Below are 15527 nucleotides of genomic sequence, written 5' to 3'. Positions count from 1 at the left end.
TGTGACATCACAATTATACACTGTGTTATCAATATTCTGCACTATGAAATCACAATTATTGACTGTGACATAGCTATAGTGCACTATGGACACACTTATACATTGTGACACCACTATAGTTCATTATCACCTCAAAATTATACACTGGGACATCACTATAGTGTGATTGACATCACAGTTATACATTGTGACATCAAATACTGCAATATGTCATCACAATTATGGAATGTGACTTCAATATAGTGCTTTATTAATACAATTATTCACTGTGACATCATTATAGTGCAAATTGACACCACAATCATACACTGAGTTATCAATATACTGCAACATGACATCAAAATTATACATTGTGACATTAATCTCATCACAATTTTACAGTGTGACATCGATTTAATAGACTGTGACCTACAATTATTGACTGTGACACCAGAATACTGTACTATGACATCACAATTATTGACTGTGATATCACTATTGTGCTCTATGAACACAATTATACACTGTGACATCACTGTAGTGCACTATGACATCACAATTATACACTGTGTCATCAATATACTGCACTATGACATCACAATTAATGACTGTGACATCAGGACAGTGCTTTATGAACACAATTATACACTCTGACATCATTATAGTGCAATATGACACCACAATTATACACTGTGTTATCAATATACTGCAATATGACATCAAAATTATACACTGGGACATCAATATCCTGTACTATGACATCACAATTGTTGACTGTGACATCACTATAGTGCTCTATGAACACAAATACACACAGTGACATCATTATAGTGCAATATGACACCACAATTATAGACTGTGACAGCACTATTTTGTACTTTGACATCAGAATTATACATTGTGTTTTCAATATATGGCAGCATGACATCATAATTATTGACTGTGACATAGCTATAGTGCTCTATGAATAAAATTATACACTGTGAAATCATTATAGTGCAATATGACACCACAATTATAGACTGTGACATTACTATCTTGCACTTTGTCATCACAATTATGCATTGTGTTATCAATATACTGCACTATGACATCACAATTATTGACTGTGACATCACTGTAGTGCTCTCTGAACACAATTATACACTGTGACATCACTGTAGTACACTATGACATCAAAATTATACACTGTGACATCAAAATCCTGCACTTTGACATCACAATTACTGACTGTGATATCATTATAGTGCTCTATGTACAAAATTATACACTGTGACATCATTATAGTGCAATATGACACCACAATTATACACTGTGTTATCAATATACTGCAGTATGCCACACAGTTATTGACTTTGACTTAGCTATATTGCTCTTTGAACACAATTATACAGTGTGATATCAATATAATGGACTGTGACCTAAAATTATTCACTGTGACACCACAATACTGCACTATGACATCACATTTATTGACTGTGACATCACTATAGTGCTCTATGAACACAATTATTCATTGTGACATCACTATCGTGCAATATCACCTCACGATTATACAGTGTGTCATCACTATAGTGCTTTATGACATCACAATTATACACTGTGACATCAATATACTGCACCATGACATCACATTTATTGACTGTGACATCAATATAGTGCATTATGAACACAATTATACAATGTGACATCATTATAGTGCAATAAGTCACCACAATAATACACTGTGTTATCAATATACTGCAATATGACATCACAATTATACACTGTGACATCAATATACTGCAGTATGACATCACAATTATTGACTGTGACATCACTATAGTGCTCTATGTATACAATTTGTACACTGTGACATCATTATAGTGCAATATGTCACCACAATTATACACTGTAATATCACTATCTTGCATTTAATATAATATATAATATACAATGCACTGTGACCTACAATTATTCACTGTGACATCCACAAACCTGAACTATGACATCACAATTATTGACTGTGACATAAATATAATGCACTCTGAACACAATTATACACTGTGACATCACTAGAGTGCAATAAGACATCACAATTATACACAGTGTTATCAACATACTACAATTATGACATCTGTGATTATACATTGTACATCAAATCTGCACAATGACATCACACTTATTGACTGTGTACATCACATATACTGGCACTATGACATCACAATTATTGACTGTGACATCAGCTATAGTGCTCTATGAACACAATTATACATTGTGACATCACCATAGTTCATTATCACCTCACAATTATACACTGTAATATCACAATAGTGCGATTGACATCACAGTTATACATTGTGACATCAAATACTGCACTATGACATCACAATTATTGACTGTGACATCAATATAGTGCTTTATTAACACAATTATTCACTGTGACATCAATATAGTGCAAATTGACACCACAATCATACACTGAGTTATCAATATACTGCAACATGACATCAAAATTATGCATTGTGACATTAATCTCATCACAATTTTACAGTGTGACATCGATTTAATGGACTGTGACCTACAATTATTGACTGTGACACCAGAATACTGTACTATGACATCACAATTATTGACTGTGATATCACTATTGTGCTCTATGAACACAATTATACACTGTGACATCACTGTAGTGCAATATCACCTCACAATTATACACTGTGACATCACTATAGTGCACTATGACATCACAATTATACACTGTGTCATCAATATACTGCACTATGACATCACAATTAATGACTGTGACATCAAGATAGTGCTTTATGAACACAATTATACACTCTGACATCATTATAGTGCAATATGACACCACAATTATACACTGTGTTATCAATATACTGCAATATGACATCAAAATTATACACTGTGTCATCAATATCCTGCAGTATGACATCACAATTATTGACTGTGACATCAATATAGTGCTCTATGTACAAAATTATACACTGTGACATCATTATAGTGCAAAATGACACTACAATTACACACTGTGTTATCAATAAACTGCAGTATGACATCAAAATTACAGACTGTTTCAAAGCTATAGTGTCTATGAAAACAATTATAAACTGTGACATCAAATAATGAACTGTGACCTACAATTATACATTGTGTTATAAATATACTGCATTATAACATCACAGTTATTGACTGTGACATCACTATAGTGCTTTATGAACACAATTATACATTGTGACATCACTATAGTGCAATATGTCATCACATTATACACTGTGACATCAAATCCTGCAGTATGACATCACAATTATACATAGTGACATCAATATACTGCACTATGTCATCAAAATTATTGACTGTGACATCACAATCTTGAACTGTGTCATCACATTTATACACTGTGTTATCAATATTCTGCACTATGATATTACAATTAATGACTGTGACATCATTTAGTGCTCTATGAACACAATTATTGACTGAGATATCACTATAGTGCTTATGAACACAATTATACACTGTGAGTTAACCACTGCATTATGACATTACAATTATTGACTGTGACATCAATATATTTCTCTATGAACACAATTAACATTGTGACATCACTATAGTGCAATATGACATCACAAATATACTCTGTGATATCAATAGCATGCACTGTGACATCAAATTATACACTGTGATGTAAATATACTGCACTACTACATCACAATTACTGACTGTGACATCATAATCCTGCTCTATGACATCACAATTATCGATTGTGACATCACTTAGTGCTGTATGTACACAATTATACACTGTGACATCACTATACTGCAATATGACATCACAATTATTGACTGTGACATCACATATACTGCACTATGACATCACAATTATTGACTGTGACATAGCTATAGTGCTCTATGAACACAATTATACACTGTGACATCACTATAGTGCATTATGACCTCAAAATTATACACTGTGACATCACAATAGTGCAATTGACATCACAATTATACATTGTGACATCACAATACTGCACTATGACATCACAATTATTGACTGTGACATCACTATAGTGCTCTATGAACACAATTATACACTGTGACATCAATATAGTGCAATATGACATCACAATTATACACTGTGATATCAATATACTGCAATATGACATCACAATTATACATTGTGACATTAATCTCATCACAATTATACACTGTGATATCAATATAATGCACTGTGACATCACAATTATTGACTGTGACATCAAAATACTGCACTATGACATCACAATTATTGACTGTGACATCACTATAGTGCTCTATGAACACAATTATACATTGTGACATCACTATAGTGCAATATGCACCTCACAATTATACACTGTGACATCACTATAGTGCAATATGACATCACAATTATACACTGTGTCATCAATATACTGCACTATGACATCACAATTATTGACTGTGACATCAGCTATAGTGCTCTATGAACAAAATTATACACTGTGACATCAATATAATGCAGACTTGACACCACAATTATATCACAGTGAATACCACAATACTGCACTATGACATCACATTTATTGACTGTGACATTACTTTAACGTTCTCTGAACACAATTATACACTGTGACATCACTATAGTGCAATATGACATCATCACAATTATACATTGTGACATCAATAGACTGCATTATGACATCACAATTATTGATTGTGACATCTCAATCCTGTACTATGACATCACAATTATTGATTGTGACATCACTATAATGCTCTATGTACACAATTATACACTGTGACATCACTATAGTGCAATATCACCTCACAATTATACACTGTGACATCACTATAGTGCACTATGACATCACAATTATACACTGTGTCATCAATATACTGCACTATGACATCACAATTAATGACTGTGACATCAAGATAGTGCTTTATGAACACAATTATACACTCTGACATCATTATAGTGCAATATGCACACTCACAATTATATACTGTGACATCACAATAGTGACTTGACATCACAATTATACACTGTGACATCATATACTGCACTATGACATCACAATTATACACTGTGTCATCAATATCCTGCAGTATGACATCACAATTATTGACTGTGACATCAATATAGTGCTCTATGTACAAAATTATACACTGTGACATCATTATAGTGCAAAATGACACTACAATTACACACTGTGTTATCAATAAACTGCAGTATGACATCAAAATTACAGACTGTTTCAAAGCTATAGTGTCTATGAAAACAATTATAAACTGTGACATCAAATAATGAACTGTGACCTACAATTATACACTGTGTTATAAATATACTGCAATATGACATCAAAATTATACACTGGGACATCAATATACTGTACTATGACATCACATTTGTTGACTGTGACATCACTATAGTGCTCTATGTACAAAAATACACACTGTGACATCATTATAGTGTAACATGACACCACAATTATACACTGTGACATCACTATTTTGTACTTTGACATCACAATTATACATTGTGTTATCAATATACGGCAGTATGACATCATAATTATTGACTGTGACATAGCTATAGTGCTCTATGAACAAAATTATACACTGTGAAATCATTATAGTGTAATATGACACCATAATTATATACTGTGACATTTCTATCTTGCACTTTGACATTACATTTATACATTGTGTTATCAAAATACTGCACTATGACATCACAATTATTGACTGTGACATCACTGTAGTGCTCTCTGAACACAATTATACACTGTGACATCACTGTAGTACACTATGACATCAAAATTATACACTGTGACATCAAAATCCTGCACTATGACATCACAATTACTGACTGTGATATCATTATAGTGCTCTATGTACAAAATTATGCTCTGTGACATCATTATAGTGCAATATGGCACCACAATTATACACTGTGTTACCAATATACTGCACTATGCCACATAATTATTGACTGTGACATAGCTATATTGCTCTTTGAACATAATTATACAGTGTGACATCAATATAATGGACTGTGACCTAAAATTATTCACTGTGACACCACAATACTGCACTATGACACCACATTTATTGACTGTGACATCACTATAGTGCTCTATGAACACAATTATTCATGGTGACTTCACTATCATGCAATATCACCTCACGATTATACACTGTGTCACCATTATAGTGCATTATGACATCACAATTATACACTGTGACATCATTATAGTGCAATAAGGCACCACAATAATACACTGTGTTATCAATATACTGCAATATGACATCAAATTTATACACTGTGTCATCAATATCCTGCAGTATGACATCACAAGTATCGACTGTTATATCCCTATAGTGCTCTATGTATAAATTTGTACACTGTGACATCATTATAGTGCAATATGTCACCACAATTATACACTGTGATATCACTATCTTGCATTTAATATAATATATAATATACAATGCACTGTGACCTACAATTATTCACTGTGACTCCAAAAACTGAACTATGATGTCACCATTATTGACTGTGAAAAAAATATAATGCACTCTGAACACAATTATACACTGTGACATCACTATATTGCAAAAGGACATCACAATTATACACAGTGTTATCAATATACTACAATATGACATCAAAATTATACATTGTGACATCAAAATCCTGCACTATGGCATCACAATTATACACTGTGTAATCAATATACTGCACTATGACATCACAGTTATTGACTGTGACATCATTTCTATGCTCAATGAACATAATTATACATTGTGACATCACTATAGTTCAATATGACATCACAATTATACACTGTGATATCACTATACTGCACTATGACATCACAATTATTGACTGGGTCATCACAATACTGCACTATGACATCACATTTATTGATGTGACATCACTGTAGTGCTTTATGAACACAATTATACATTGCAACATCACTATTGTGCAATATCAAATCACAATTATACACTGTGACATCACTATAGTGCACTATGACATCACATTTATTGATTGTGACATCAATATAGTGCTCTCTGTACACAATTATACACTGTGACATCACTATTGTGCAATATCACCTCACAATTATTCACTGTGACATCAATATACTGCACCATGACATCACATTTATTGACTGTGACATCAATATAGTGCTTTATGAACAGAAATATACACTGTGACATCATTATAGTGCAATATGACACCACAATTATATACAGTGTTATCAATATACTGTGATATAACATCAAAAGTATACACTCTGTCATCAATACCCTGCACTATGACATCACAATTATTGCACTGTGACATCAATATAGTGCTCTATGTACAAAATTATACACTGTGACATCATTATAGTGCAAAATGACACTACAATTACACACTGTGTTATCAATAAACTGCAGTATGACATCAAAATTACAGACTGTTTCAAAGCTATAGTGTCTATGAAAACAATTATAAACTGTGACATCAAATAATGAACTGTGACCTACAATTATACACTGTGTTATCAATATACTGCACTATGACATCACAGTTATTGACTGTGACATCACTATAGTGCTCTATGAACACAATTATACATTGTGACATCACTATAGTGCAATATGTCATCACATTATACACTGTGACATCAAATCCTGCAGTATGACATCACAATTATACACTGTGACATCAATATACTGCAGACATCACTATAGTGCAATATGTATCACATTATACACAGACATCAACCCTGCAGTATGACATCACAATTATACACTGTGACATCAATGTACTGCAGTATTACATCACATTTATTGACTTTGACATCACTATAGTGCTTTATGAACACAATTAAACATTGTGACATCACTGTAGTGCAATATGTCATCACATTATACACTGTGACATCAAATCCTGCAGTATGACATCACAAGTATACACTGTGACATCAAAATATGGCACTATGACATCACAATCATTTACTGTGACATCAATATAGTGCTTTATGAACAAAATTATACACTGTGACATCACTATAGTGTAATATGTCATCACATTATACACTGTGACATCAAAATCCTGCAGTATGACATCACAATAATACACTGGGACATCAATATACTGCTGTATTACATCACATTTATTGAATGGGACACAATTATACTTTTTGATGTCACTGTAGTGCAATATGACATCACAATTATTCAATGTGACATCAATATCGTGTACTATGACATCACAATTACTGAGAGTGACATAGCTATAGTGTTCTATGAACACAATTATACACTGTGACATCAATATAATGGACTGTGACCTACAAATATTCACTGTGACACCACAATACTGCACGATGACATCACATTTATTGACTGTGACATCACTATAGTGCACTATGAACACAATTATACATTGTGACATCACTATAGTGCAATATCTCCTCACAATTATATACTTTGACATCACTATAGTGCACTATGACATGAAAATTATACACTGTGTCATCAATATACTGCACTACAACATCACAATTATTGACTGTGGCATCACTATAGTGCTCTATGTACAAAATTATTGAATTCATTATAGTGCAATATGACACCCCAATTATACACAGTGACTTCACTATCTTTCACTGTGACATCACAAATATACATTGTGTTATCAATATACTGCATAATGGCAACACAATTATTGACTGTGACATATCTATGTTGCTCTATGAACACAATTATACATTGTGACATCACTAGGTTGCACTGTGACATCAAAATTATACACTGAGACATCAATATAATGAACTGGAACCTACAATTATTCACTTTGACACCACAATACTGCACTATGACATCACAATTATTGAATTTGTCATTGCTATAGTGCTCTCTGAACACAATTATACACTGTGACATCACTATAGTGCAATAGGACATCACAATTGTATACTGTGACATCAAAATCTTGCACTATGGCATCACAATTATACACTGTGTTATCAATATACTGCACTACGACATCACAGTTATTGACTGTGACATCATTTTTATGCTCAATGAACATAATTATACATTCTGACATCACTATAGTGTAATATAACATCACAATTAAACACTTTGACATCAATATACTGCAGTATAACATCACATTTATTGACAGTGGCATCACTACAGTGCTTTATAAACACAATTATACTTTGTGATATCACAGTAGTGCAATATGACATCAAAATTATACCATGTGACATCAATATCGTATATTATGATATCACAATTATTGAGAGTGACATATCTATAGTGCTCTATGAACACAATTATACACTGTTACATCACTATAGTGCAATATGACATCACAATTATATACTGCGACATCACGATATTGCACTGTAACATCCCAATTATACCCTGTGTTATCAGTATACTGCACTATGACATCACACTTATTGACTGTGACATCATAATATGGCACTAAGAAATCACAGTTATTGATTCTGACATCACTATACTGCTCTATGAACACAATTATACACTGTGACATCACTATAGTGCAATATGACAATATATTTATTGACTGTGACTTCTCTATAATGCTCTATGAACACAATTATACTTTGTGACATCACTTTAGTGTAATATGACATCAAAATTATACACTGTGACATCACTATGTTGCACTGAGACATCACAATTGTACACTGTGACATCAATATAATGGACTGTGTCCTAAAATTATTGACTGTGACATCACAATCCTGGGATATGTCTTCCCAATAACTGACAGTGACATCAGTATAGTGCAGTATATACAAAATTATACACTGTGACATCATTATAGTGCAATATGACAGCACAATTATACACTGTGACATCACTATCTTGCACTGTGACATTATAATTATACGCTGTGACATCAATATACTGCGCTATTACATCACAATTATTGACTGTGACATCAATAGTGTTCTCTATGAACACAATTATACTTTGTGACATCACTATAGTGCAATATGACACCAAAATTATATACTGTGACATCACTATACTGCACTATGACATCACAATTTTACACCATAGTGCACTATGACATCAAGACTGTACTTTGTGACATCACTTTTGTGCACATTGAGCACTATTATACACTGTGATATCACTACAGTGCACTGTGACATCACAATTATCCACTGTGGCATCACTGTAGTATATGTTGACATCACTATAGTACACTATGACATCACAATTATACATCATGACATGACTATTGTGCAATATAACATCACAATTATTCTCTGTGTAATCACTATGCTACACTATGACATGACAATTATACACAATAGTGCAATATGACAACACCACTGTACATAGTGACATCACTATTCTGCACTATGAAACACAATTATACACTGTTACATCACTAGATTGTACAGTGACATCAAAATTATTGACTGTGACATCACTATAGTGCTCTATGTACACAATTATACACTATGACATCACTATAGTACAATATGACATCAAAATTATACACTGCGACATCACTATCTTGCACTGTGACATCACAATTATACCCTGTGTTATCAGTATACTGCACTATGTGATCACACTTATTGACTGTGACATCATAATATGGCACTATGAAATCACAATTATTGACTATGACATCTCTATAGTGCTCTATGAACACAAATTTACACTGTGAAATCACTGTCTTGAACTTTGACATCACAATTTTTGACTTTGACATCACTATAGTGCACTATGTACAAAATTATGCACTGTGACATCATTATAGTGCAATATGACACCACAGTTATATCTTGCACTTTGACATAACAATTTTACACTGTTTTATCAATATACTGCAATATGATATCAAAATTTTACACTGTGACATCAATATCCTGTATAATGACATCACAATTATTGACTGTGATATCACTATAGTGCTGTCTGAATACAATTATACAATGTGACATCACTATAGTGCGATATGACATCATAATTATACACTGTTACATCAATAAAATGGACAGTGACCTACAATTATTGACTGTGACAACACAGTATTGTACTAGGACATCACAATTATTGACTGTGACATCACTATATTGCCCTATTAATACAATAATGCACTCTGACATCACTATAGTGTGATAAGACATCACAATTATACACTGTGACATCAATATACTGCACTATGACATCACAATTATTGACTGTGACATCACTATAATTCTCTATGAACAGAATTATACTTTGTGACATCACTATAGTGCAATAGGACATCACAGTGACATCAATATCCTGCACTATGACATTACAATTATACACTGTGTTATCAATATACTGCACTATGACATCAAAACTATTGACTGTAACATCACTATTGTGGTCTAAAACACAATTATACATTGTGACATCAGTATAGTGCAGTATGACATTACAAATATAAACTGTGATAACACTATCTTGCACTGTGACATCAAATTATACAGTGTGTTATCACTATACTGCACTATGACATCACACTTATTGACTGTGACATCAGAATTGTGCTCTATGAACACATTTATACACTGTGAGTTCACTAGAGTGCAAATGACATTAAAATTATACACTGTGACTTCACCATCTTGCACTGAGACATCACAATTATTCACTGTGTTATCAATATACTGCTTTTTGACATCAAAATTATTGACTGTGACATCACAATCTTGCGCTATGTCATCACAATTATTGACTGTGATATAACTATAGTGCTCTATGAAGAGAATTATACACTTTGAAATCACAATAGTGTGATATGATATCACAATTTTGCACTGTGACATCAATATACTGCACTATGACATCACAATTATTGACTGTGACATCACTATTGTGCTCTATGCACAAAATTATACACTGTGACATCACTATAGTGCGATATGACATCAAAATTATACACCGTGACATCAATATAATGGACTGTGACCTACTATTATTGCCTGTGACACGACAATACTGTCCTATGACATCCCAATTATTGACTGTGACATCACTATTGTGCTTTGTGAACAAAATTATATACAGTGATATCACTATAGTGTGATATGACATCACAATAATACAATGTGACATCAAAATCCTGCACTATGACATCACAATTATACAATGTGTTATGAATATACTGCACTATGACATCAGATTTATTGACTGTGATATCACTATAGTGCTCTATGAACACAATTATACATTTTGACATCACTGTAGTGCAATATCACCTCACAATTATACACTCTGACATCCCTATAATGCACTATGACATCACGTTTATTGACTGTGACATCAATATAGTGCTCTATGTACCAATTTATACACTGTGACATCACTATAGTGCTCTATGTACAAATTTAAACACTGTGACATCATTATAGTGCAATATGTCACCACAATTATACACTGTGACATCACGATCTTACACTTTGACATCACATTATACATTGTGTTATCAATATCCTGCAATATGACATCACAATTATTGACTGTGACATAGCTATAGTGCTCTATAAACACAATTATACACTGTGACATCACTAGCTTGCACTGAGACATCACAATTATACACTGTGACATCAATATAATGAACTGTGACTTTCAATTATTCACTGTGACATCAATATACTGCAGTATGACATGACAATTATTAACTGTGACATCAACATAGTTCCTATGAACCCAATTATACACTGTGAGTTCACTCTAGTTCAATATGACATCACAATTATACTCTGTGATGTCAATATAATGGACTTGCCCTACAATTATTGACTGTGACATCACAATCCTGCTGTATGACTTCACAATTATGGACAGTGACATCACTATAGTGCAATATATACAAAATTATACACTCTGACATCATTATAGTGCAATATGACACCACAATTCTACATTGTGACATCACTATCTTGCACTGTGACATCACAATTATACATTGTGACATCAATATACTGCGCTATTACATCACAATTATTGACTGTGACATCAATAGTGTTCTCTATGAACAAAATTATACTTTGTGACATCACTATAATGCAATATGACACCAAAATTATACACTGTGACATCACTATACTGCACTATGACATCAAAATTTTCCACTGTGACATCATGATACTGCACTATGACACCACAATTTTACACCATAGTGCACTATGACATCAAGACTGTACTTTGTGACATCACTTTTGTGCACAATGAGCATTATTATACACTGTGACATCACTAAAGTGCACTGTGACATCACAATTATCCACTGTGGCATCACTATAGTACATAGTGACATCACTATAGTACACTATGACATCACAATTATACATCATGACATGACTATTGTGCAATATGACATCACAATTATATACTGTGTTATCAATATACTGCACTATGACATCACAGTTATTGACTGTGACATCACAATTCTGCAGTATGTCATCACAATTATTGACTGTGACATCACTATAGTGCTTATGAACACAATTATACACTGTGACATCACTATAGTGCAATATGACATCACAATTATACACTGTGACATCACTATAATGACACTGATGACATCTACAATTATACACTGTGACATCACAATACTGCACTATGACATCACAATTATTGACTGTGACATCACTATACTGCTCTATGGCACACAATTATACACTGTGACATCACTATAGTGTGACTATGACATCACAATTATACACTGTGACATCAATAATACTGCACTATGACATCACAATTATTGACTGTGACATAACTATATTGCTCTATGAACAAAATTATACACTGTGACATCACTATAGTGCAATATGACATCACAATTATACACTGTGACATCAATATCTTGAACTGTGACATCACAATTATATACTGTGTTATCAATATACTGCACTATGACATCACAATTATTGACTGTGACATCACTATATGTGCTCTATGAACACAATTATACATTGTGACATCACTATAGTGCTATATGACATCACAATTATACACTATGATATCACTATCTTGCACTGTGACATCAAATTATACACTGTGTTATTAATATACTGCACTATGACATCACAATTATTGACTGTGACATAACAATTGGCACTATGTCATCACAGTTATTGACTGTGACATCACTATAGTGCTCTATGAACACAATTATTCATTGTGACATCACTATAGTGCAATATGACATCACAATTATACACTGTGACATCACTATCTTGCACTTTGACATCACAATTATACATTGTGTTATTAATATACTGCAGGATGACATCACAATTATTGACTGTGACATAGCTATAGTGCTCTATGAACACAATTATACACTGTGACATCACTAGCTTGCACTGTGACATCACAATTATACACTGTGACATCAATATAATGAACTGTGACCTCACAATTATTCACTGTGTCACCATAATTCTGCACTATGACATCACAATTATTGACTGTGACATCAATTATTGCTCTCTGAACACAATTATACACTGTGACATCATTATAGTGCGATATGACATCACAATTATTGACTGTGACATCAATATAGTTTCTATGAACACAATTATACTTTGTGACATCACTATAGTGCAATATGACATCACAATTATACACTGTGACATCACTATAGTGCGATATGACATCACAATTATACATTGTGACATCAATATCCTGCACTATGACATCACAATTATACACTGTGTTATCAATATACTGCACTATGACATCACAAGTTATTGACTGTGACATGACTATAATGCTCTGTGAACACAATTATACATTGTGACATCACTATAGTGCAATATGACATTACAATTATACACTGTGACATCACTATCATGCACTATGACATCACAATTATACACTGTGACATCAATATACTGCACTATGACATCACAATTATTGACTGTGACATCACTATAGTGCTCTCTGTACACAATTATACACTGTGACATCACTATAGTGCAATGTGATATGGTTGTGCATCCTTTGGTTATATGCCCAAGAGTGATTATGCTGTTCTTTTTTGTAGATTGATAACCAACATTTTGAGAAATGGCCTCCCTATTTCAACAGTGGCTTACCAGTAGCAAATTGTATAGCGTGCTCCAGGTAGTAACTTTGACCTCTTCTTAATCAGAAGGGAAACACCTGCCTTGCTTATAGTCAGACAGTTCTATGTAATGCATCAATGTGCACCTGAGATAGCCAGGAATGGAAGTCAAAGATTTCACAGATGTTTGATGAGAAGGAAAAGTTCTAAACTGCCATTGTTCATGGGGGACTCAGAGTGGGAAAATGTGGGGCCAGATTGCAGACAAGAAAAGCTAAAGATGCCATTTTAAGAGAGAGTCTGGCCAAGAGTCTCCTGTTGATATGAGTATCTTTAGAACTTCAAGGCTTGTAAGGTCTGAAGCCTCCATTGTCAGAATGGGCATGTCGGGGGCTTCTTAGGGTAGAAATTGAAGTTCTGGCCCAGTCATG

This window comes from Mesocricetus auratus, unplaced genomic scaffold, assembly GCF_017639785.1.
Source record: "Mesocricetus auratus isolate SY011 unplaced genomic scaffold, BCM_Maur_2.0 contig_2937_pilon_obj, whole genome shotgun sequence".
NCBI lineage: Eukaryota > Metazoa > Chordata > Mammalia > Rodentia > Cricetidae > Mesocricetus > Mesocricetus auratus.
The sequence above is the reverse complement of the archived record's forward strand: the minus strand, read 5'-3'. Positions refer to the sequence as shown.